Here is a 20,992-nt window from a genome sequence, read left to right as displayed (position 1 = left end):
ATGCCCCATATCTGAATCTTAGCAGGTATGGGCCTGGTTAGTAATTGGATGGGAGACACCCTGGTAATACCAGTTGCTTTAAGATTTTTGGAAATTTTTCACAAATTATATAATAATCTTGAAAAAAAAAAAAAAGTCAATGCCCGATCTCTGAATAATAGCAGGTTTTGCCTGGTTAGTACTTGGATGGAAGACGGCCGGGAAATACCAGTTGCTGTAATATTTTTGGCAATTTTTACTAATTACATAATAATCTTGCAACAAAAAAAAAAAAAGAGTAAATGCCCAATCTTTGAATCTTAGGAGGTATGGACCTGTTTAGTGCTTGGATGGGAGACCGCCTCGGAATACCAGTTGCTGTAATATTTTTGGAAATTTGTACTAATTATATAATTATCTTGAAACAAAAAGAGTCAATGCCCAATCTTTGAATCTTAGCAGCTATGGACCTGTTTAGTGTTTGGATGGGAGACCGCCTCGGAAAACCAGGTGCTCTAATATTATTGGAAATTTATTACTAATTATATAATAATCTTTAAAAAAAAAAAAAAAAAAAAAAAAAAAAGAGTCAATGCCCGATCTCTTAATCTTAGCAGGTATTGGCCTGGTTAGTGCTTGGATGGGAGACCGCCTGGGAATACCAGGTGCTTTAAGCTTTAGGGTTTACTTTCCTACTTATATTAGATTGGCTGATCTTTAAATAGCTCTCTCTTTGCAGCAGTCTTCGCTTATGGCTATACCACCCTGTCTATGCCAGATCATGTCTGAGCTCGGAAGCTAAGCAGGTTTGGGCCTGGTTAGTAATTGGATGGGAGACCCCCTGGTAATACCAGTTGCTTTAAGATTTTTGTAAATTTTTCACATATTATATAATAATCTTGAAAAAAAAAAGAGTCAATGCCCATTCTTTGAATCTTAGCAGTCATGGACCTGTTTAGTGTCTGGATGGGAGACCGCCTCGGAATACCAGGTGCTCTAATATTATTGGAAATTTATTACTAATTATATAATAATCTTAAAAAAAAAAAAAAAAAAAAAAAGAGTCAATGCCCGATCTCTTAATCTTAGCAGGTATTGGCCTGGTTAGTGCTTGGATGGGAGACCGCCTGGGAATACCAGGTGCTTTAAGCTTTAGGGTTTTCTTTCCTACTTATATTAGATTGGCTGATCTTTAAATAGCTCTCTCTTTGCAGCAGTCTTCGCTTATGGCTATACCACCCTGTCTATGCCAGATCATGTCTGAGCTCGGAAGCTAAGCAGGTTTGGGCCTGGTTAGTAATTGGATGGGAGACCCCCTGGTAATACCAGTTGCTTTAAGATTTTTGTAAATTTTTCACAAATTATATAATAATCTTGAAAAAAAAAAAGAGTGAATGCCCATTCTTTGAATCTTAGCAGTCATTGACCTGTGTAGTGTTTGGATGGGAGACCCCCTGTTAATACCAGGTGCTCTAATATTATTGGAAATTTATTACTAATTATATAATAATCTTAAAAAAAAAGAGCCAATGCCCGATCTCTTAATCTTAGCAGGTATTGGCCTGGTTAGTGCTTGGATGGGAGACCGCCTCGGAATACCAGGTGCTGTAAGCTTTTGGATTTTCATTCCTACTTATATAATGTATGGGCGATTTGATTGGCTGATCTTTAAATAGTCTTCTCTTTGCAGTATCCTTCGCTTGCGACCGTAACAACCTGGCTATGCCTGATCTCGTCTGCTCTCGGAAGCTAAGCAGGTTTGGTCCTGTATAATGTACCGGCGATTAGATTGGCTGATCTTTAAATAGCTCTCTCTTTGCAGCAGTCTTCGCTTATGGCCATTCCACCCTGGCTATGCCAGATCATGTCTGAGTTCGGAAACTAAGCAGGTTTCGGCCTGGTTAGTAATTGGATGGCAGACCCCCTGGTAATACCAGTTGCTTTAAGATTTTTGGAAATTTTTCACAAATTATATAATAATCTTGCAAGAAAAAAAGAAAGGAGTCAATGCCCCATATCTGAATCTTAGCAGGTATGGGCCTGGTTAGTAATTGGATGGGAGACACCCTGGTAATACCAGTTGCTTTAAGATTTTTGGAAATTTTTCACAAATTATATAATAATCTTGAAAAAAAAAAAAAAGTCAATGCCCGATCTCTGAATAATAGCAGGTTTTGCCTGGTTAGTACTTGGATGGAAGACGGCCGGGAAATACCAGTTGCTGTAATATTTTTGGCAATTTTTACTAATTACATAATAATCTTGCAACAAAAAAAAAAAAAGAGTAAATGCCCAATCTTTGAATCTTAGGAGGTATGGACCTGTTTAGTGCTTGGATGGGAGACCGCCTCGGAATACCAGTTGCTGTAATATTTTTGGAAATTTGTACTAATTATATAATTATCTTGAAACAAAAAGAGTCAATGCCCAATCTTTGAATCTTAGCAGCTATGGACCTGTTTAGTGTTTGGATGGGAGACCGCCTCGGAAAACCAGGTGCTCTAATATTATTGGAAATTTATTACTAATTATATAATAATCTTTAAAAAAAAAAAAAAAAAAAAAAAAAAAAGAGTCAATGCCCGATCTCTTAATCTTAGCAGGTATTGGCCTGGTTAGTGCTTGGATGGGAGACCGCCTGGGAATACCAGGTGCTTTAAGCTTTAGGGTTTACTTTCCTACTTATATTAGATTGGCTGATCTTTAAATAGCTCTCTCTTTGCAGCAGTCTTCGCTTATGGCTATACCACCCTGTCTATGCCAGATCATGTCTGAGCTCGGAAGCTAAGCAGGTTTGGGCCTGGTTAGTAATTGGATGGGAGACCCCCTGGTAATACCAGTTGCTTTAAGATTTTTGTAAATTTTTCACATATTATATAATAATCTTGAAAAAAAAAAGAGTCAATGCCCATTCTTTGAATCTTAGCAGTCATGGACCTGTTTAGTGTCTGGATGGGAGACCGCCTCGGAATACCAGGTGCTCTAATATTATTGGAAATTTATTACTAATTATATAATAATCTTAAAAAAAAAAAAAAAAAAAAAAAGAGTCAATGCCCGATCTCTTAATCTTAGCAGGTATTGGCCTGGTTAGTGCTTGGATGGGAGACCGCCTGGGAATACCAGGTGCTTTAAGCTTTAGGGTTTTCTTTCCTACTTATATTACGGATTAGATTGGCTGATCTTTAAATAGCTCTCTCTTTGCAGCAGTCTTCGCTTATGGCCATACCACCCTGGCTATGCCAGATCATGTCTGAGCTCGGAAGCTAAGCAGGTTTGGGCCTGGTTAGTAATTGGATGGGAGACCCCCTGGTAATACCAGTTGCTTTAAGATTTTTGTAAATTTTTCACAAATTATATAATAATCTTGAAAAAAAAAAGAGTGAATGCCCATTCTTTGAATCTTAGCAGTCATTGACCTGTGTAGTGTTTGGATGGGAGACCCCCTGTTAATACCAGGTGCTCTAATATTATTGGAAATTTATTACTAATTATATAATAATCTTAAAAAAAAAGAGCCAATGCCCGATCTCTTAATCTTAGCAGGTATTGGCCTGGTTAGTGCTTGGATGGGAGACCGCCTCGGAATACCAGGTGCTGTAAGCTTTTGGATTTTCATTCCTACTTATATAATGTATGGGCGATTTGATTGGCTGATCTTTAAATAGTCTTCTCTTTGCAGTATCCTTCGCTTGCGACCGTAACAACCTGGCTATGCCTGATCTCGTCTGCTCTCGGAAGCTAAGCAGGTTTGGTCCTGTATAATGTACCGGCGATTAGATTGGCTGATCTTTAAATAGCTCTCTCTTTGCAGCAGTCTTCGCTTATGGCCATTCCACCCTGGCTATGCCAGATCATGTCTGAGTTCGGAAACTAAGCAGGTTTCGGCCTGGTTAGTAATTGGATGGCAGACCCCCTGGTAATACCAGTTGCTTTAAGATTTTTGGAAATTTTTCACAAATTATATAATAATCTTGCAAGAAAAAAAGAAAGGAGTCAATGCCCCATATCTGAATCTTAGCAGGTATGGGCCTGGTTAGTAATTGGATGGGAGACACCCTGGTAATACCAGTTGCTTTAAGATTTTTGGAAATTTTTCACAAATTATATAATAATCTTGAAAAAAAAAAAAAAGTCAATGCCCGATCTCTGAATAATAGCAGGTTTTGCCTGGTTAGTACTTGGATGGAAGACGGCCGGGAAATACCAGTTGCTGTAATATTTTTGGCAATTTTTACTAATTACATAATAATCTTGCAACAAAAAAAAAAAAAGAGTAAATGCCCAATCTTTGAATCTTAGGAGGTATGGACCTGTTTAGTGCTTGGATGGGAGACCGCCTCGGAATACCAGTTGCTGTAATATTTTTGGAAATTTGTACTAATTATATAATTATCTTGAAACAAAAAGAGTCAATGCCCAATCTTTGAATCTTAGCAGCTATGGACCTGTTTAGTGTTTGGATGGGAGACCGCCTCGGAAAACCAGGTGCTCTAATATTATTGGAAATTTATTACTAATTATATAATAATCTTTAAAAAAAAAAAAAAAAAAAAAAAAAAAGAGTCAATGCCCGATCTCTTAATCTTAGCAGGTATTGGCCTGGTTAGTGCTTGGATGGGAGACCGCCTGGGAATACCAGGTGCTTTAAGCTTTAGGGTTTACTTTCCTACTTATATTAGATTGGCTGATCTTTAAATAGCTCTCTCTTTGCAGCAGTCTTCGCTTATGGCTATACCACCCTGTCTATGCCAGATCATGTCTGAGCTCGGAAGCTAAGCAGGTTTGGGCCTGGTTAGTAATTGGATGGGAGACCCCCTGGTAATACCAGTTGCTTTAAGATTTTTGTAAATTTTTCACATATTATATAATAATCTTGAAAAAAAAAAGAGTCAATGCCCATTCTTTGAATCTTAGCAGTCATGGACCTGTTTAGTGTCTGGATGGGAGACCGCCTCGGAATACCAGGTGCTCTAATATTATTGGAAATTTATTACTAATTATATAATAATCTTAAAAAAAAAAAAAAAAAAAAAAGAGTCAATGCCCGATCTCTTAATCTTAGCAGGTATTGGCCTGGTTAGTGCTTGGATGGGAGACCGCCTGGGAATACCAGGTGCTTTAAGCTTTAGGGTTTTCTTTCCTACTTATATTAGATTGGCTGATCTTTAAATAGCTCTCTCTTTGCAGCAGTCTTCGCTTATGGCTATACCACCCTGTCTATGCCAGATCATGTCTGAGCTCGGAAGCTAAGCAGGTTTGGGCCTGGTTAGTAATTGGATGGGAGACCCCCTGGTAATACCAGTTGCTTTAAGATTTTTGTAAATTTTTCACAAATTATATAATAATCTTGAAAAAAAAAAGAGTGAATGCCCATTCTTTGAATCTTAGCAGTCATTGACCTGTGTAGTGTTTGGATGGGAGACCCCCTGTTAATACCAGGTGCTCTAATATTATTGGAAATTTATTACTAATTATATAATAATCTTAAAAAAAAAGAGCCAATGCCCGATCTCTTAATCTTAGCAGGTATTGGCCTGGTTAGTGCTTGGATGGGAGACCGCCTCGGAATACCAGGTGCTGTAAGCTTTTGGATTTTCATTCCTACTTATATAATGTATGGGCGATTTGATTGGCTGATCTTTAAATAGTCTTCTCTTTGCAGTATCCTTCGCTTGCGACCGTAACAACCTGGCTATGCCTGATCTCGTCTGCTCTCGGAAGCTAAGCAGGTTTGGTCCTGTATAATGTACCGGCGATTAGATTGGCTGATCTTTAAATAGCTCTCTCTTTGCAGCAGTCTTCGCTTATGGCCATTCCACCCTGGCTATGCCAGATCATGTCTGAGTTCGGAAACTAAGCAGGTTTCGGCCTGGTTAGTAATTGGATGGCAGACCCCCTGGTAATACCAGTTGCTTTAAGATTTTTGGAAATTTTTCACAAATTATATAATAATCTTGCAAGAAAAAAAGAAAGGAGTCAATGCCCCATATCTGAATCTTAGCAGGTATGGGCCTGGTTAGTAATTGGATGGGAGACACCCTGGTAATACCAGTTGCTTTAAGATTTTTGGAAATTTTTCACAAATTATATAATAATCTTGAAAAAAAAAAAAAAGTCAATGCCCGATCTCTGAATAATAGCAGGTTTTGCCTGGTTAGTACTTGGATGGAAGACGGCCGGGAAATACCAGTTGCTGTAATATTTTTGGCAATTTTTACTAATTACATAATAATCTTGCAACAAAAAAAAAAAAAGAGTAAATGCCCAATCTTTGAATCTTAGGAGGTATGGACCTGTTTAGTGCTTGGATGGGAGACCGCCTCGGAATACCAGTTGCTGTAATATTTTTGGAAATTTGTACTAATTATATAATTATCTTGAAACAAAAAGAGTCAATGCCCAATCTTTGAATCTTAGCAGCTATGGACCTGTTTAGTGTTTGGATGGGAGACCGCCTCGGAAAACCAGGTGCTCTAATATTATTGGAAATGTATTACTAATTATATAATAATCTTTAAAAAAAAAAAAAAAAAAAAAAAAAAAGAGTCAATGCCCGATCTCTTAATCTTAGCAGGTATTGGCCTGGTTAGTGCTTGGATGGGAGACCGCCTGGGAATACCAGGTGCTTTAAGCTTTAGGGTTTACTTTCCTACTTATATTAGATTGGCTGATCTTTAAATAGCTCTCTCTTTGCAGCAGTCTTCGCTTATGGCTATACCACCCTGTCTATGCCAGATCATGTCTGAGCTCGGAAGCTAAGCAGGTTTGGGCCTGGTTAGTAATTGGATGGGAGACCCCCTGGTAATACCAGTTGCTTTAAGATTTTTGTAAATTTTTCACATATTATATAATAATCTTGAAAAAAAAAAGAGTCAATGCCCATTCTTTGAATCTTAGCAGTCATGGACCTGTTTAGTGTCTGGATGGGAGACCGCCTCGGAATACCAGGTGCTCTAATATTATTGGAAATTTATTACTAATTATATAATAATCTTAAAAAAAAAAAAAAAAAAAAAAGAGTCAATGCCCGATCTCTTAATCTTAGCAGGTATTGGCCTGGTTAGTGCTTGGATGGGAGACCGCCTGGGAATACCAGGTGCTTTAAGCTTTAGGGTTTTCTTTCCTACTTATATAATGTACCGGCGATTAGATTGGCTGATCTTTAAATAGCTCTCTCTTTGCAGCAGTCTTCGCTTATGGCCATACCACCCTGGCTATGCCAGATCATGTCTGAGCTCGGAAGCTAAGCAGGTTTGGGCCTGGTTAGTAATTGGATGGGAGACCCCCTGGTAATACCAGTTGCTCTAAGATTTTTGTAAATTTTTCACAAATTATATAATAATCTTGAAAAAAAAAAGAGTCAATGCCCATTCTTTGAATCTTAGCAGTCATGGACCTGTTTAGTGTCTGGATGGGAGACCGCCTCGGAATACCAGGTGCTCTAATATTATTGGAAATTTATTACTAATTATATAATAATCTTAAAAAAAAAAAAAAAAAAAAAAGAGTCAATGCCCGATCTCTTAATCTTAGCAGGTATTGGCCTGGTTAGTGCTTGGATGGGAGACCGCCTGGGAATACCAGGTGCTTTAAGCTTTAGGGTTTTCTTTCCTACTTATATATACGGGATTGGCTGATCTTTAAATAGCTCTCTCTTTGCAGCAGTCTTCGCTTATGGCCATACCACCCTGGCTATGCCAGATCATGTCTGAGCTCGGAAGCTAAGCAGGTTTGGGCCTGGTTAGTAATTGGATGGGAGACCCCCTGGTAATACCAGTTGCTTTAAGATTTTTGTAAATTTTTCACAAATTATATAATAATCTTGAAAAAAAAAAGAGTGAATGCCCATTCTTTGAATCTTAGCAGTCATTGACCTGTGTAGTGTTTGGATGGGAGACCCCCTGTTAATACCAGGTGCTCTAATATTATTGGAAATTTATTACTAATTATATAATAATCTTAAAAAAAAAGAGCCAATGCCCGATCTCTTAATCTTAGCAGGTATTGGCCTGGTTAGTGCTTGGATGGGAGACCGCCTCGGAATACCAGGTGCTGTAAGCTTTTGGATTTTCATTCCTACTTATATAATGTATGGGCGATTTGATTGGCTGATCTTTAAATAGTCTTCTCTTTGCAGTATCCTTCGCTTGCGACCGTAACAACCTGGCTATGCCTGATCTCGTCTGCTCTCGGAAGCTAAGCAGGTTTGGTCCTGTATAATGTACCGGCGATTAGATTGGCTGATCTTTAAATAGCTCTCTCTTTGCAGCAGTCTTCGCTTATGGCCATTCCACCCTGGCTATGCCAGATCATGTCTGAGTTCGGAAACTAAGCAGGTTTCGGCCTGGTTAGTAATTGGATGGCAGACCCCCTGGTAATACCAGTTGCTTTAAGATTTTTGGAAATTTTTCACAAATTATATAATAATCTTGCAAGAAAAAAAGAAAGGAGTCAATGCCCCATATCTGAATCTTAGCAGGTATGGGCCTGGTTAGTAATTGGATGGGAGACACCCTGGTAATACCAGTTGCTTTAAGATTTTTGGAAATTTTTCACAAATTATATAATAATCTTGAAAAAAAAAAAAAAGTCAATGCCCGATCTCTGAATAATAGCAGGTTTTGCCTGGTTAGTACTTGGATGGAAGACGGCCGGGAAATACCAGTTGCTGTAATATTTTTGGCAATTTTTACTAATTACATAATAATCTTGCAACAAAAAAAAAAAAAGAGTAAATGCCCAATCTTTGAATCTTAGGAGGTATGGACCTGTTTAGTGCTTGGATGGGAGACCGCCTCGGAATACCAGTTGCTGTAATATTTTTGGAAATTTGTACTAATTATATAATTATCTTGAAACAAAAAGAGTCAATGCCCAATCTTTGAATCTTAGCAGCTATGGACCTGTTTAGTGTTTGGATGGGAGACCGCCTCGGAAAACCAGGTGCTCTAATATTATTGGAAATTTATTACTAATTATATAATAATCTTTAAAAAAAAAAAAAAAAAAAAAAAAGAGTCAATGCCCGATCTCTTAATCTTAGCAGGTATTGGCCTGGTTAGTGCTTGGATGGGAGACCGCCTGGGAATACCAGGTGCTTTAAGCTTTAGGGTTTTCTTTCCTACTTATATTAGATTGGCTGATCTTTAAATAGCTCTCTCTTTGCAGCAGTCTTCGCTTATGGCTATACCACCCTGTCTATGCCAGATCATGTCTGAGCTCGGAAGCTAAGCAGGTTTGGGCCTGGTTAGTAATTGGATGGGAGACCCCCTGGTAATACCAGTTGCTTTAAGATTTTTGTAAATTTTTCACAAATTATATAATAATCTTGAAAAAAAAAAAGAGTGAATGCCCATTCTTTGAATCTTAGCAGTCATTGACCTGTGTAGTGTTTGGATGGGAGACCCCCTGTTAATACCAGGTGCTCTAATATTATTGGAAATTTATTACTAATTATATAATAATCTTAAAAAAAAAGAGCCAATGCCCGATCTCTTAATCTTAGCAGGTATTGGCCTGGTTAGTGCTTGGATGGGAGACCGCCTCGGAATACCAGGTGCTGTAAGCTTTTGGATTTTCATTCCTACTTATATAATGTATGGGCGATTTGATTGGCTGATCTTTAAATAGTCTTCTCTTTGCAGTATCCTTCGCTTGCGACCGTAACAACCTGGCTATGCCTGATCTCGTCTGCTCTCGGAAGCTAAGCAGGTTTGGTCCTGTATAATGTACCGGCGATTAGATTGGCTGATCTTTAAATAGCTCTCTCTTTGCAGCAGTCTTCGCTTATGGCCATTCCACCCTGGCTATGCCAGATCATGTCTGAGTTCGGAAACTAAGCAGGTTTCGGCCTGGTTAGTAATTGGATGGCAGACCCCCTGGTAATACCAGTTGCTTTAAGATTTTTGGAAATTTTTCACAAATTATATAATAATCTTGCAAGAAAAAAAGAAAGGAGTCAATGCCCCATATCTGAATCTTAGCAGGTATGGGCCTGGTTAGTAATTGGATGGGAGACACCCTGGTAATACCAGTTGCTTTAAGATTTTTGGAAATTTTTCACAAATTATATAATAATCTTGAAAAAAAAAAAAAAGTCAATGCCCGATCTCTGAATAATAGCAGGTTTTGCCTGGTTAGTACTTGGATGGAAGACGGCCGGGAAATACCAGTTGCTGTAATATTTTTGGCAATTTTTACTAATTACATAATAATCTTGCAACAAAAAAAAAAAAAGAGTAAATGCCCAATCTTTGAATCTTAGGAGGTATGGACCTGTTTAGTGCTTGGATGGGAGACCGCCTCGGAATACCAGTTGCTGTAATATTTTTGGAAATTTGTACTAATTATATAATTATCTTGAAACAAAAAGAGTCAATGCCCAATCTTTGAATCTTAGCAGCTATGGACCTGTTTAGTGTTTGGATGGGAGACCGCCTCGGAAAACCAGGTGCTCTAATATTATTGGAAATTTATTACTAATTATATAATAATCTTTAAAAAAAAAAAAAAAAAAAAAAAAAAGAGTCAATGCCCGATCTCTTAATCTTAGCAGGTATTGGCCTGGTTAGTGCTTGGATGGGAGACCGCCTGGGAATACCAGGTGCTTTAAGCTTTAGGGTTTACTTTCCTACTTATATTAGATTGGCTGATCTTTAAATAGCTCTCTCTTTGCAGCAGTCTTCGCTTATGGCTATACCACCCTGTCTATGCCAGATCATGTCTGAGCTCGGAAGCTAAGCAGGTTTGGGCCTGGTTAGTAATTGGATGGGAGACCCCCTGGTAATACCAGTTGCTTTAAGATTTTTGTAAATTTTTCACATATTATATAATAATCTTGAAAAAAAAAAGAGTCAATGCCCATTCTTTGAATCTTAGCAGTCATGGACCTGTTTAGTGTCTGGATGGGAGACCGCCTCGGAATACCAGGTGCTCTAATATTATTGGAAATTTATTACTAATTATATAATAATCTTAAAAAAAAAAAAAAAAAAAAAAGAGTCAATGCCCGATCTCTTAATCTTAGCAGGTATTGGCCTGGTTAGTGCTTGGATGGGAGACCGCCTGGGAATACCAGGTGCTTTAAGCTTTAGGGTTTTCTTTCCTACTTATATTACGATTGGCTGATCTTTAAATAGCTCTCTCTTTGCAGCAGTCTTCGCTTATGGCTATACCACCCTGTCTATGCCAGATCATGTCTGAGCTCGGAAGCTAAGCAGGTTTGGGCCTGGTTAGTAATTGGATGGGAGACCCCCTGGTAATACCAGTTGCTTTAAGATTTTTGTAAATTTTTCACAAATTATATAATAATCTTGAAAAAAAAAAAGAGTGAATGCCCATTCTTTGAATCTTAGCAGTCATTGACCTGTGTAGTGTTTGGATGGGAGACCCCCTGTTAATACCAGGTGCTCTAATATTATTGGAAATTTATTACTAATTATATAATAATCTTAAAAAAAAAGAGCCAATGCCCGATCTCTTAATCTTAGCAGGTATTGGCCTGGTTAGTGCTTGGATGGGAGACCGCCTCGGAATACCAGGTGCTGTAAGCTTTTGGATTTTCATTCCTACTTATATAATGTATGGGCGATTTGATTGGCTGATCTTTAAATAGTCTTCTCTTTGCAGTATCCTTCGCTTGCGACCGTAACAACCTGGCTATGCCTGATCTCGTCTGCTCTCGGAAGCTAAGCAGGTTTGGTCCTGTATAATGTACCGGCGATTAGATTGGCTGATCTTTAAATAGCTCTCTCTTTGCAGCAGTCTTCGCTTATGGCCATTCCACCCTGGCTATGCCAGATCATGTCTGAGTTCGGAAACTAAGCAGGTTTCGGCCTGGTTAGTAATTGGATGGCAGACCCCCTGGTAATACCAGTTGCTTTAAGATTTTTGGAAATTTTTCACAAATTATATAATAATCTTGCAAGAAAAAAAGAAAGGAGTCAATGCCCCATATCTGAATCTTAGCAGGTATGGGCCTGGTTAGTAATTGGATGGGAGACACCCTGGTAATACCAGTTGCTTTAAGATTTTTGGAAATTTTTCACAAATTATATAATAATCTTGAAAAAAAAAAAAAGTCAATGCCCGATCTCTGAATAATAGCAGGTTTTGCCTGGTTAGTACTTGGATGGAAGACGGCCGGGAAATACCAGTTGCTGTAATATTTTTGGCAATTTTTACTAATTACATAATAATCTTGCAACAAAAAAAAAAAAAGAGTAAATGCCCAATCTTTGAATCTTAGGAGGTATGGACCTGTTTAGTGCTTGGATGGGAGACCGCCTCGGAATACCAGTTGCTGTAATATTTTTGGAAATTTGTACTAATTATATAATTATCTTGAAACAAAAAGAGTCAATGCCCAATCTTTGAATCTTAGCAGCTATGGACCTGTTTAGTGTTTGGATGGGAGACCGCCTCGGAAAACCAGGTGCTCTAATATTATTGGAAATTTATTACTAATTATATAATAATCTTTAAAAAAAAAAAAAAAAAAAAAAAAAAGAGTCAATGCCCGATCTCTTAATCTTAGCAGGTATTGGCCTGGTTAGTGCTTGGATGGGAGACCGCCTGGGAATACCAGGTGCTTTAAGCTTTAGGGTTTACTTTCCTACTTATATTAGATTGGCTGATCTTTAAATAGCTCTCTCTTTGCAGCAGTCTTCGCTTATGGCTATACCACCCTGTCTATGCCAGATCATGTCTGAGCTCGGAAGCTAAGCAGGTTTGGGCCTGGTTAGTAATTGGATGGGAGACCCCCTGGTAATACCAGTTGCTTTAAGATTTTTGTAAATTTTTCACATATTATATAATAATCTTGAAAAAAAAAAGAGTCAATGCCCATTCTTTGAATCTTAGCAGTCATGGACCTGTTTAGTGTCTGGATGGGAGACCGCCTCGGAATACCAGGTGCTCTAATATTATTGGAAATTTATTACTAATTATATAATAATCTTAAAAAAAAAAAAAAAAAAAAAGAGTCAATGCCCGATCTCTTAATCTTAGCAGGTATTGGCCTGGTTAGTGCTTGGATGGGAGACCGCCTGGGAATACCAGGTGCTTTAAGCTTTAGGGTTTTCTTTCCTACTTATATTAGATTGGCTGATCTTTAAATAGCTCTCTCTTTGCAGCAGTCTTCGCTTATGGCTATACCACCCTGGCTATGCCAGATCATGTCTGAGCTCGGAAGCTAAGCAGGTTTGGGCCTGGTTAGTAATTGGATGGGAGACCCCCTGGTAATACCAGTTGCTTTAAGATTTTTGTAAATTTTTCACAAATTATATAATAATCTTGAAAAAAAAAAAGAGTGAATGCCCATTCTTTGAATCTTAGCAGTCATTGACCTGTGTAGTGTTTGGATGGGAGACCCCCTGTTAATACCAGGTGCTCTAATATTATTGGAAATTTATTACTAATTATATAATAATCTTAAAAAAAAAGAGCCAATGCCCGATCTCTTAATCTTAGCAGGTATTGGCCTGGTTAGTGCTTGGATGGGAGACCGCCTCGGAATACCAGGTGCTGTAAGCTTTTGGATTTTCATTCCTACTTATATAATGTATGGGCGATTTGATTGGCTGATCTTTAAATAGTCTTCTCTTTGCAGTATCCTTCGCTTGCGACCGTAACAACCTGGCTATGCCTGATCTCGTCTGCTCTCGGAAGCTAAGCAGGTTTGGTCCTGTATAATGTACCGGCGATTAGATTGGCTGATCTTTAAATAGCTCTCTCTTTGCAGCAGTCTTCGCTTATGGCCATTCCACCCTGGCTATGCCAGATCATGTCTGAGTTCGGAAACTAAGCAGGTTTCGGCCTGGTTAGTAATTGGATGGCAGACCCCCTGGTAATACCAGTTGCTTTAAGATTTTTGGAAATTTTTCACAAATTATATAATAATCTTGCAAGAAAAAAAGAAAGGAGTCAATGCCCCATATCTGAATCTTAGCAGGTATGGGCCTGGTTAGTAATTGGATGGGAGACACCCTGGTAATACCAGTTGCTTTAAGATTTTTGGAAATTTTTCACAAATTATATAATAATCTTGAAAAAAAAAAAAAAGTCAATGCCCGATCTCTGAATAATAGCAGGTTTTGCCTGGTTAGTACTTGGATGGAAGACGGCCGGGAAATACCAGTTGCTGTAATATTTTTGGCAATTTTTACTAATTACATAATAATCTTGCAACAAAAAAAAAAAAAGAGTAAATGCCCAATCTTTGAATCTTAGGAGGTATGGACCTGTTTAGTGCTTGGATGGGAGACCGCCTCGGAATACCAGTTGCTGTAATATTTTTGGAAATTTGTACTAATTATATAATTATCTTGAAACAAAAAGAGTCAATGCCCAATCTTTGAATCTTAGCAGCTATGGACCTGTTTAGTGTTTGGATGGGAGACCGCCTCGGAAAACCAGGTGCTCTAATATTATTGGAAATGTATTACTAATTATATAATAATCTTTAAAAAAAAAAAAAAAAAAAAAAAAAAGAGTCAATGCCCGATCTCTTAATCTTAGCAGGTATTGGCCTGGTTAGTGCTTGGATGGGAGACCGCCTGGGAATACCAGGTGCTTTAAGCTTTAGGGTTTACTTTCCTACTTATATTAGATTGGCTGATCTTTAAATAGCTCTCTCTTTGCAGCAGTCTTCGCTTATGGCTATACCACCCTGTCTATGCCAGATCATGTCTGAGCTCGGAAGCTAAGCAGGTTTGGGCCTGGTTAGTAATTGGATGGGAGACCCCCTGGTAATACCAGTTGCTTTAAGATTTTTGTAAATTTTTCACATATTATATAATAATCTTGAAAAAAAAAAGAGTCAATGCCCATTCTTTGAATCTTAGCAGTCATGGACCTGTTTAGTGTCTGGATGGGAGACCGCCTCGGAATACCAGGTGCTCTAATATTATTGGAAATTTATTACTAATTATATAATAATCTTAAAAAAAAAAAAAAAAAAAAAAGAGTCAATGCCCGATCTCTTAATCTTAGCAGGTATTGGCCTGGTTAGTGCTTGGATGGGAGACCGCCTGGGAATACCAGGTGCTTTAAGCTTTAGGGTTTTCTTTCCTACTTATATAATGTACCGGCGATTAGATTGGCTGATCTTTAAATAGCTCTCTCTTTGCAGCAGTCTTCGCTTATGGCCATACCACCCTGGCTATGCCAGATCATGTCTGAGCTCGGAAGCTAAGCAGGTTTGGGCCTGGTTAGTAATTGGATGGGAGACCCCCTGGTAATACCAGTTGCTCTAAGATTTTTGTAAATTTTTCACAAATTATATAATAATCTTGAAAAAAAAAAGAGTCAATGCCCATTCTTTGAATCTTAGCAGTCATGGACCTGTTTAGTGTCTGGATGGGAGACCGCCTCGGAATACCAGGTGCTCTAATATTATTGGAAATTTATTACTAATTATATAATAATCTTAAAAAAAAAAAAAAAAAAAAAAAGAGTCAATGCCCGATCTCTTAATCTTAGCAGGTATTGGCCTGGTTAGTGCTTGGATGGGAGACCGCCTGGGAATACCAGGTGCTTTAAGCTTTAGGGTTTTCTTTCCTACTTATATAATACCGGCGATTAGATTGACTGATCTTTAAATAGCTCTCTCTTAGCAGCAGTCTTCGCTTATGGCCATACCACCCTGGCTATGCCAGATCATGTCTGAGCTCGGAAGCTAAGCAGGTTTGGGCCTGGTTAGTAATTGGATGGGAGACCCCCTGGTAATTCCAGTTGCTTTAAGATTTTTGTAAATTTTTCACAAATTATATAATAATCTTGAAAAAAAAAAAGAGTGAATGCCCATTCTTTGAATCTTAGCAGTCATTGACCTGTGTAGTGTTTGGATGGGAGACCCCCTGTTAATACCAGGTGCTCTAATATTATTGGAAATTTATTACTAATTATATAATAATCTTAAAAAAAAAGAGCCAATGCCCGATCTCTTAATCTTAGCAGGTATTGGCCTGGTTAGTGCTTGGATGGGAGACCGCCTCGGAATACCAGGTGCTGTAAGCTTTTGGATTTTCATTCCTACTTATATAATGTATGGGCGATTTGATTGGCTGATCTTTAAATAGTCTTCTCTTTGCAGTATCCTTCGCTTGCGACCGTAACAACCTGGCTATGCCTGATCTCGTCTGCTCTCGGAAGCTAAGCAGGTTTGGTCCTGTATAATGTACCGGCGATTAGATTGGCTGATCTTTAAATAGCTCTCTCTTTGCAGCAGTCTTCGCTTATGGCCATTCCACCCTGGCTATGCCAGATCATGTCTGAGTTCGGAAACTAAGCAGGTTTCGGCCTGGTTAGTAATTGGATGGCAGACCCCCTGGTAATACCAGTTGCTTTAAGATTTTTGGAAATTTTTCACAAATTATATAATAATCTTGCAAGAAAAAAAGAAAGGAGTCAATGCCCCATATCTGAATCTTAGCAGGTATGGGCCTGGTTAGTAATTGGATGGGAGACACCCTGGTAATACCAGTTGCTTTAAGATTTTTGGAAATTTTTCACAAATTATATAATAATCTTGAAAAAAAAAAAAAAGTCAATGCCCGATCTCTGAATAATAGCAGGTTTTGCCTGGTTAGTACTTGGATGGAAGACGGCCGGGAAATACCAGTTGCTGTAATATTTTTGGCAATTTTTACTAATTACATAATAATCTTGCAACAAAAAAAAAAAAAGAGTAAATGCCCAATCTTTGAATCTTAGGAGGTATGGACCTGTTTAGTGCTTGGATGGGAGACCGCCTCGGAATACCAGTTGCTGTAATATTTTTGGAAATTTGTACTAATTATATAATTATCTTGAAACAAAAAGAGTCAATGCCCAATCTTTGAATCTTAGCAGCTATGGACCTGTTTAGTGTTTGGATGGGAGACCGCCTCGGAAAACCAGGTGCTCTAATATTATTGGAAATTTATTACTAATTATATAATAATCTTTAAAAAAAAAAAAAAAAAAAAAAAAAAAAGAGTCAATGCCCGATCTCTTAATCTTAGCAGGTATTGGCCTGGTTAGTGCTTGGATGGGAGACCGCCTGGGAATACCAGGTGCTTTAAGCTTTAGGGTTTACTTTCCTACTTATATTAGATTGGCTGATCTTTAAATAGCTCTCTCTTTGCAGCAGTCTTCGCTTATGGCTATACCACCCTGTCTATGCCAGATCATGTCTGAGCTCGGAAGCTAAGCAGGTTTGGGCCTGGTTAGTAATTGGATGGGAGACCCCCTGGTAATACCAGTTGCTTTAAGATTTTTGTAAATTTTTCACATATTATATAATAATCTTGAAAAAAAAAAGAGTCAATGCCCATTCTTTGAATCTTAGCAGTCATGGACCTGTTTAGTGTCTGGATGGGAGACCGCCTCGGAATACCAGGTGCTCTAATATTATTGGAAATTTATTACTAATTATATAATAATCTTAAAAAAAAAAAAAAAAAAAAAAAGAGTCAATGCCCGATCTCTTAATCTTAGCAGGTATTGGCCTGGTTAGTGCTTGGATGGGAGACCGCCTGGGAATACCAGGTGCTTTAAGCTTTAGGGTTTTCTTTCCTACTTATATTAGATTGGCTGATCTTTAAATAGCTCTCTCTTTGCAGCAGTCTTCGCTTATGGCTATACCACCCTGTCTATGCCAGATCATGTCTGAGCTCGGAAGCTAAGCAGGTTTGGGCCTGGTTAGTAATTGGATGGGAGACCCCCTGGTAATACCAGTTGCTTTAAGATTTTTGTAAATTTTTCACAAATTATATAATAATCTTGAAAAAAAAAAAGAGTGAATGCCCATTCTTTGAATCTTAGCAGTCATTGACCTGTGTAGTGTTTGGATGGGAGACCCCCTGTTAATACCAGGTGCTCTAATATTATTGGAAATTTATTACTAATTATATAATAATCTTAAAAAAAAAGAGCCAATGCCCGATCTCTTAATCTTAGCAGGTATTGGCCTGGTTAGTGCTTGGATGGGAGACCGCCTCGGAATACCAGGTGCTGTAAGCTTTTGGATTTTCATTCCTACTTATATAATGTATGGGCGATTTGATTGGCTGATCTTTAAATAGTCTTCTCTTTGCAGTATCCTTCGCTTGCGACCGTAACAACCTGGCTATGCCTGATCTCGTCTGCTCTCGGAAGCTAAGCAGGTTTGGTCCTGTATAATGTACCGGCGATTAGATTGGCTGATCTTTAAATAGCTCTCTCTTTGCAGCAGTCTTCGCTTATGGCCATTCCACCCTGGCTATGCCAGATCATGTCTGAGTTCGGAAACTAAGCAGGTTTCGGCCTGGTTAGTAATTGGATGGCAGACCCCCTGGTAATACCAGTTGCTTTAAGATTTTTGGAAATTTTTCACAAATTATATAATAATCTTGCAAGAAAAAAAGAAAGGAGTCAATGCCCCATATCTGAATCTTAGCAGGTATGGGCCTGGTTAGTAATTGGATGGGAGACACCCTGGTAATACCAGTTGCTTTAAGATTTTTGGAAATTTTTCACAAATTATATAATAATCTTGAAAAAAAAAAAAAAGTCAATGCCCGATCTCTGAATAATAGCAGGTTTTGCCTGGTTAGTACTTGGATGGAAGACGGCCGGGAAATACCAGTTGCTGTAATATTTTTGGCAATTTTTACTAATTACATAATAATCTTGCAACAAAAAAAAAAAAAAGAGTAAATGCCCAATCTTTGAATCTTAGGAGGTATGGACCTGTTTAGTGCTTGGATGGGAGACCGCCTCGGAATACCAGTTGCTGTAATATTTTTGGAAATTTGTACTAATTATATAATTATCTTGAAACAAAAAGAGTCAATGCCCAATCTTTGAATCTTAGCAGCTATGGACCTGTTTAGTGTTTGGATGGGAGACCGCCTCGGAAAACCAGGTGCTCTAATATTATTGGAAATGTATTACTAATTATATAATAATCTTTAAAAAAAAAAAAAAAAAAAAAAAAAAAGAGTCAATGCCCGATCTCTTAATCTTAGCAGGTATTGGCCTGGTTAGTGCTTGGATGGGAGACCGCCTGGGAATACCAGGTGCTTTAAGCTTTAGGGTTTACTTTCCTACTTATATTAGATTGGCTGATCTTTAAATAGCTCTCTCTTTGCAGCAGTCTTCGCTTATGGCTATACCACCCTGTCTATGCCAGATCATGTCTGAGCTCGGAAGCTAAGCAGGTTTGGGCCTGGTTAGTAATTGGATGGGAGACCCCCTGGTAATACCAGTTGCTTTAAGATTTTTGTAAATTTTTCACATATTATATAATAATCTTGAAAAAAAAAAGAGTCAATGCCCATTCTTTGAATCTTAGCAGTCATGGACCTGTTTAGTGTCTGGATGGGAGACCGCCTCGGAATACCAGGTGCTCTAATATTATTGGAAATTTATTACTAATTATATAATAATCTTAAAAAAAAAAAAAAAAAAAAAAGAGTCAATGCCCGATCTCTTAATCTTAGCAGGTATTGGCCTGGTTAGTGCTTGGATGGGAGACCGCCTGGGAATACCAGGTGCTTTAAGCTTTAGGGTTTTCTTTCCTACTTATAATGTACCGGGATTAGATTGGCTGATCTTTAAATAGCTCTCTCTTTGCAGCAGTCTTCGCTTATGGCCATACCACCCTGGCTATGCCAGATCATGTCTGAGCTCGGAAGCTAAGCAGGTTTGGGCCTGGTTAGTAATTGGATGGGAGACCCCCTGGTAATACCAGTTGCTCTAAGATTTTTGTAATTTTTCACAAATTATATAATAATCTTGAAAAAAAAAAGAGTCAATGCCCATTCTTTGAATCTTAGCAGTCATGGACCTGTTTAGTGTCTGGATGGGAGACCGCCTCGGAATACCAGGTGCTCTAATATTATTGGAAATTTATTACTAATTATATAATAATCTTAAAAAAAAAAAAAAAAAAAAAAAAGAGTCAATGCCCGATCTCTTAATCTTAGCAGGTATTGGCCTGGTTAGTGCTTGGATGGGAGACCGCCTGGGAATACCAGGTGCTTTAAGCTTAGGGTTTTCTTTCCTACTTATATTAGATTGGCTGATCTTTAAATAGCTCTCTCTTTGCAGCAGTCTTCGCTTATGGCCATACCACCCTGGCTATGCCAGATCATGTCTGAGCTCGGAAGCTAAGCAGGTTTGGGCCTGGTTAGTAATTGGATGGGAGACCCCCTGGTAATACCAGTTGCTTTAAGATTTTTGTAAATTTTTCACATATTATATAATAATCTTGAAAAAAAAAGAGTCAATGCCCATTCTTTGAATCTAGCAGTCATGGACCTGTTTAGTGTCTGGATGGGAGACCGCCTCGGAAATACCAGGTGCTCTAATATTATTGGAAATTTATTACTAATTATATAATAATCTTAAAAAAAAAAAAAAAAAAAAAAAGAGTCAATGCCCGATCTCTTAATCTTAGCAGGTATTGGCCTGGTTAGTGCTTGGATGGGAGACCGCCTGGGAATACCAGGTGCTTTAAGCTTTAGGGTTTTCTTTCCTACTTATATAATATACCGGCGATTAGATTGACTGATCTTTAAATAGCTCTCTCTTTGCAGCAGTCTTCGCTTATGGCCATACCACCCTGGCTATGCCAGATCATGTCTGAGCTCGGAAGCTAAGCAGGTTTTGGGCCTGGTTAGTAATTGGATGGGAGACCCCCTGGTAATACCAGTTGCTTTAAGATTTTTGTAAATTTTTCACAAATTATATAATAATCTTGAAAAAAAAAAGAGTCAATGCCCATTCTTTGAATCTTAGCAGTCATGGACCTGTGTAGTGTTTGGATGGGAGACCCCCTGTTAATACCAGGTGCTCTAATATTATTGGAAATTTATTACTAATTATATAATAATCTTAAAAAAAAAGAGTCAATGCCCGATCTCTTAATCTTAGCAGGTATTGGCCTGGTTAGTGCTTGGATGGGAGACCGCCTCGGAATACCAGGTGCTGTAAGCTTTTGGGTTTTCAATTCTACTTATATAATTATGGGCGATTTGATTGGCTG

The 20,992-nt window shown here is 38.2% G+C and overlaps 23 pseudogenes; all 23 read left to right on the top strand.

The window, feature by feature from the left end:
- The first annotated feature begins 726 nt into the window (after positions 1 to 726).
- Positions 727 to 845, top strand: LOC113103604 (uncharacterized; annotated as a pseudogene).
- Positions 846 to 1,201: 356 nt separating this feature from the next.
- On the top strand, positions 1,202 to 1,320 carry LOC113103603 (uncharacterized; annotated as a pseudogene).
- A 1,392-nt stretch (positions 1,321 to 2,712) lies between these two features.
- Positions 2,713 to 2,831, top strand: LOC113103602 (uncharacterized; annotated as a pseudogene).
- A 363-nt stretch (positions 2,832 to 3,194) lies between these two features.
- LOC113103654 (uncharacterized) lies at positions 3,195 to 3,313 on the top strand (annotated as a pseudogene).
- A 1,390-nt stretch (positions 3,314 to 4,703) lies between these two features.
- LOC113103600 (uncharacterized) lies at positions 4,704 to 4,822 on the top strand (annotated as a pseudogene).
- A 355-nt stretch (positions 4,823 to 5,177) lies between these two features.
- Positions 5,178 to 5,296, top strand: LOC113103599 (uncharacterized; annotated as a pseudogene).
- A 1,390-nt stretch (positions 5,297 to 6,686) lies between these two features.
- Positions 6,687 to 6,805, top strand: LOC113103598 (uncharacterized; annotated as a pseudogene).
- Positions 6,806 to 7,174: 369 nt separating this feature from the next.
- Positions 7,175 to 7,293, top strand: LOC113103663 (uncharacterized; annotated as a pseudogene).
- Positions 7,294 to 7,652: 359 nt separating this feature from the next.
- Positions 7,653 to 7,771, top strand: LOC113103643 (uncharacterized; annotated as a pseudogene).
- Positions 7,772 to 9,158: 1,387 nt separating this feature from the next.
- LOC113103597 (uncharacterized) lies at positions 9,159 to 9,277 on the top strand (annotated as a pseudogene).
- Positions 9,278 to 10,667: 1,390 nt separating this feature from the next.
- On the top strand, positions 10,668 to 10,786 carry LOC113103596 (uncharacterized; annotated as a pseudogene).
- A 356-nt stretch (positions 10,787 to 11,142) lies between these two features.
- Positions 11,143 to 11,261, top strand: LOC113103595 (uncharacterized; annotated as a pseudogene).
- Positions 11,262 to 12,650: 1,389 nt separating this feature from the next.
- On the top strand, positions 12,651 to 12,769 carry LOC113103593 (uncharacterized; annotated as a pseudogene).
- Positions 12,770 to 13,123: 354 nt separating this feature from the next.
- On the top strand, positions 13,124 to 13,242 carry LOC113103587 (uncharacterized; annotated as a pseudogene).
- A 1,390-nt stretch (positions 13,243 to 14,632) lies between these two features.
- On the top strand, positions 14,633 to 14,751 carry LOC113103592 (uncharacterized; annotated as a pseudogene).
- A 369-nt stretch (positions 14,752 to 15,120) lies between these two features.
- LOC113103662 (uncharacterized) lies at positions 15,121 to 15,239 on the top strand (annotated as a pseudogene).
- Positions 15,240 to 15,607: 368 nt separating this feature from the next.
- On the top strand, positions 15,608 to 15,726 carry LOC113103659 (uncharacterized; annotated as a pseudogene).
- Positions 15,727 to 17,118: 1,392 nt separating this feature from the next.
- LOC113103591 (uncharacterized) lies at positions 17,119 to 17,237 on the top strand (annotated as a pseudogene).
- Positions 17,238 to 17,593: 356 nt separating this feature from the next.
- Positions 17,594 to 17,712, top strand: LOC113103590 (uncharacterized; annotated as a pseudogene).
- Positions 17,713 to 19,104: 1,392 nt separating this feature from the next.
- Positions 19,105 to 19,223, top strand: LOC113103588 (uncharacterized; annotated as a pseudogene).
- Positions 19,224 to 19,589: 366 nt separating this feature from the next.
- Positions 19,590 to 19,708, top strand: LOC113103661 (uncharacterized; annotated as a pseudogene).
- Positions 19,709 to 20,063: 355 nt separating this feature from the next.
- Positions 20,064 to 20,182, top strand: LOC113103583 (uncharacterized; annotated as a pseudogene).
- Positions 20,183 to 20,551: 369 nt separating this feature from the next.
- LOC113103637 (uncharacterized) lies at positions 20,552 to 20,671 on the top strand (annotated as a pseudogene).
- The last annotated feature ends 321 nt before the right edge of the window (positions 20,672 to 20,992 follow it).

Source organism: Carassius auratus, unplaced genomic scaffold, assembly GCF_003368295.1.
Source record: "Carassius auratus strain Wakin unplaced genomic scaffold, ASM336829v1 scaf_tig00217846, whole genome shotgun sequence".
Taxonomy (NCBI): Eukaryota; Metazoa; Chordata; class Actinopteri; order Cypriniformes; family Cyprinidae; genus Carassius; species Carassius auratus.
The sequence above is the reverse complement of the archived record's forward strand: the minus strand, read 5'-3'. Positions and strand labels throughout refer to the sequence as shown.